The 4,187-nt window shown below is 36.1% G+C and overlaps 1 pseudogene; it reads right to left on the reverse strand.

Moving 5' to 3' along the window:
- Positions 1–2,630: 2,630 nt before the first annotated feature.
- Positions 2,631–3,906, reverse strand: LOC148544228 (uncharacterized; annotated as a pseudogene).
- Positions 3,907–4,187: the final 281 nt, after the last annotated feature.

A 4,187-nucleotide genomic window follows, 5' to 3' on the forward strand; every position in this document is an offset into this window, starting at 1 on the left:
GACCCATGTTTAAATACTTCGGTTATAAATTTTATTAGGTTTTGTTACTTGTAACAACCAAACTTTTATACGAAAGGATCTTCTGTTGGTTTAGAAACTATACTTACAACGAGAACCTATTTGCAAAATTCTTTACTAGTAGAAAATATGTTCGTGATGTACTTTTTCTTGTTTCTATATCTCTGGCCCAATTACTATCAGTGTAACCGACAAGATTTACTTCATTAGTATTTTCATAATAAATACCATCATTTAAAGTTCCTTTGATATATTGAAGAATTCTTTTTGCCGCTTGCAAATGGTTGGGACAAGGCTCCTCCATAAATCTGCTAAGCAAACTAACTCCAAACACAATATCTGCTCTAGTCGCAGTTAAGTACCTTAGACTTCCAATCAAACTTTTGTAATATGTGGGATTCACTGTTTTTCCTTTATCTTTTCTCAGCAGCTTGAACTTTTCTTCAATTGGAGTAGAAACTGGTTTTGAATGTTCCATTTGAAATTTCTTCAAAATATCATTTGCATATTTCTTCTGAGAAATAAAAATTCCATAATCTTTTTGAACCACTTCAATGCCAAGAAAGTAAGACATCAAGCCCATATCTGTCATTTCAAAGTGCTTTATCATAGCCTCCCTGAATTCTGTAATTATCTTCAAATTGTTGCTAGTAAAGATTAAATCATCAACATAATGACACACGATCAAGATATCTCTAGGTTCAACGAACTTGATATAAGGAGTATGCTCAAACAGACATCTTCTGAAACCATTCTTAATGAAATAAGAATCAATCTTCTTGTACCACACTCTTGGTGCTTGCTTTAACCTGTACAAAGATTTCTTCAATTTGTAAACTTTATCTTCTTTTTCAAGAACTTCATATCCTGCAGGTTGCTCAACATACACTTCTTCTTCTAAAGTGCCATTTAGAAATGTTGACTTAACATCCGTTTGATGTATCTTCCACTTATTTTGAGCCGAGAGTGAAATAATCGTACGAATAGTGTCTAATCTTGCAACAGGAGCAAATACTTCAAAATAATCGATACCTGGCTTTTGTTTGTATCCCTTAACAACTAATCTTGCTTTGAAACGATCAACTTCCCATGTGTCATTCTTCTCAATGGCATGAATCTCCTCATCCATTGCTTTCTTCCAATTGTTGTTTTTAGAGGCTTCTTCAAAGTTCAACGGCTCACAATCTGAAAATAGAGCAAAGTTTATGATTTCTTCATCAGACGAATCATTGTCATTGCCAACTTCATAATCTGCTAATCTAGCAGGTAGTCTCCACTCTCTTTGAGGTCTTCTAGATGATTATGGTTGTTCAGTTGTGTCAGGTTGTCTTTCTTCTACTTCATCACATGTATTTGGAATTATAGTCAGCTGCTTTTTTGTCTTTGTGTTCCAGTCCCACATGTCTTTCTCGTCGAATGTCACGTCTCTGCTGATGATTACTTTCTTTGTTTCTGGATTGTACAACTTGTATGCTTTTGAGTCTGTGCTATAGCCAATAAAGATACACTTCTCGCCTTTGTCATCTAACTTCTTTCTTGATTGATCTGGTATGTGGGCATAAGCAATACACCCAAAGACTCTGAAATGATGAATGGAAGGCCGCTTTCCACTCCAAGCTTCCTCTGGAGTTTTATCACGAACACTTTTTGTTGGACACCTGTTTAAAATATGAACTGCTGTTGCGACTGCTTCTGCCCAAAATTCTTTAGGCATTTATTTTGACTTGAGCATGCATCTGACCATATTCATGATGTTTCTGTTCTTTCTTTCAGCAACTCTATTTTGTTGAGGAGTGTATCTAGTTGTTAGTTGGTGTTGAATTCCGTGTTGCTTAAAGTATTCTGAACACGTAAGATATTCTGTTCCTCTATCTGTTCTGAGGATTTTGATTTTACAGCCACTTTGTTTTTCGACAAACACCTTGAATGTCTTAAAGACATCACATGCTTCCGATTTCTACTTCAGAAAGTATACCCATGTATATCTACTAAAATTATCAATAAAAGCGATAAAATACCTGCTACCACCGTTACTTGGAACTTCTACAGAACAGAGATCTGAATGCACAATTTCAAGTAATCTTCTGGCTCTCCATGACTTTCCTATAGGGAATGGATCTCTGTGCTTCTTTCCCAGTTGACAAATCTCACAAACACAATTGGGAATATGAATCCGCGGTTGACCAGAAACAAGTCCTTTTCTTGACAGATAGTTTAGGCCAGAAAAATGGAAATGCCCAAACCGCATATGCCACAACCAATTATCATCAAGTATCACAGAACTCATGCAAGAGGGATTAACATGTTAAATTTTTAATGCAAACATTCTGTTTGAAGTCATCTTTGCTTTATCTATGAACCTTCCGTTGTTGTCAAACACAGTGCAATATCCATGATAAGTTATCATCTTATATCCCTTCTCAGATAATTGCCCATACTCAGTAAATTGTAATCAAGTTCAGGAGCATAGAAAATATTAGAAATATAACTCAGAGAACCATCCTTCAATCTAATTGGTATGTGCCCTTTTCCTTTAATAGGGATCTTTGTACTATTACCAAACTTCAATAATAGTTTAACTGAATCATCTAGAGAAGAAAATAACTCCTTTCTACCGGACATATGATTACTGTAAGCATTATCCAAGTACCATATACTTTCATCTTTAGCACATGAATTACTTGTAAAAAATAAAGTTTGAGTACCCGGATTATCATCAATATTTTGATGCCGATTTTCTGCAACGTGTGCTTAATTGTTATTCACCATTTTGAATATGCAATCTACTACTTTATGTCCATACTTTCCACAATGAAAGCAATTGAAATTGGTTCTTTCTTGATAAAAATTGCCTCGACCTCTTCCTCAGTTGACAGGTCTGAAATTCATTCCACCTCTTCCTTGATTAGGTGGTGTAAAATTATTTTAACTTCCTTGGTTGTAATTGCCACGACCTCTACCTCTGAAACTTCCTCTGCCTCTACTTTGAAAATTAAAACCACGACCTCGTCCTTCTTGTGTACGACTTGATTCTGCAACGTTGTTGAAATTCACTCGGCTTTTCAGGGCTTCCTCGGTTGATTTTTCTGACTTCTCCAGTATTCTACTGATGTGGCTTTCCATGGTTCCTTGCAACTCTGCAATCGTCATAGTATCCATATCGTGGGACTCTAGTATCGTAGTCACCACATGGTCATACTTCATCGGCATGGTGCGAAGAATTTTCTCCACCACTTTGCTATCGGGCATATCTTCTCCATAGACTCTCATCTTATTGACAAAGTCTGTAACACGAGTAAAATATTGCTCAACGGTTTCTGAGCTAGACATCTCATACCTTTCATATTCTCTTCTCAAAGACTGTAGCTTTGCTTTCTGAGCTTTATCTACGCCTTTATATGACAGTTTCAACGTGTTCCATGCTTCTTTTGCACTTTTAGCATTTGCTATTTTGCCAAACACCGTATAATCTACTCCTTGATGAATTTGAAATAGCGCCAATTGATCTCTCCTTTGTTGGGCAACATCTGCTCCTTCTTACAAACCTGGTTCAATGAAATTCCACCGGTTCTGGGCCTTCAAATGGGTAGACATCAAAGTCTTCCAATAACTATAATCAAGTTTCCCATCTAACTTGGGACCGGACCACACAATATTAAAAGTGTTTGCCATACCGACTCTATGAATCAACAACTATGTGAGAACTCTCCCACACCTCGCAAACTCTCAAACACCAGGCGCCGGATTAACCAGCTCTGATACCAATTGTAAGTAAAATACCCACACTTCAATTGGCCCCAAGATCACTCACTTTCTTAAGTAACACTATCATATTTTCAATCTCTCAAACTCACCAACACTCATATGAAATAATAGAACAAAGAAGGACTTCACATAATCATATCTTTTTTCATTTCATGGAACACACTAAATACATAAGGCATATGTGCCTTTATATAGGTAAAGTTTCATACTAAAAGTTCATGATTCTACTAGCTTCTTAATACACATACTTATCCAACTTTGCTTCTTACTTTGACTATTCAAATAAGTAACTTCTTGTAATTTCAAACACATCTTGAAAATTCTTTATTAAGCTTAGTCATCAATCTTGAAGCTTCCAATGCACTTCATGATTCTTCTAGTATGGAGGTGATGAGTGCAACTTC

Source organism: Arachis ipaensis, chromosome B9 (assembly GCF_059453495.1).
Source record: "Arachis ipaensis isolate K30076 ecotype BB chromosome B9, ASM5945349v1, whole genome shotgun sequence".
NCBI lineage: Eukaryota > Viridiplantae > Streptophyta > Magnoliopsida > Fabales > Fabaceae > Arachis > Arachis ipaensis.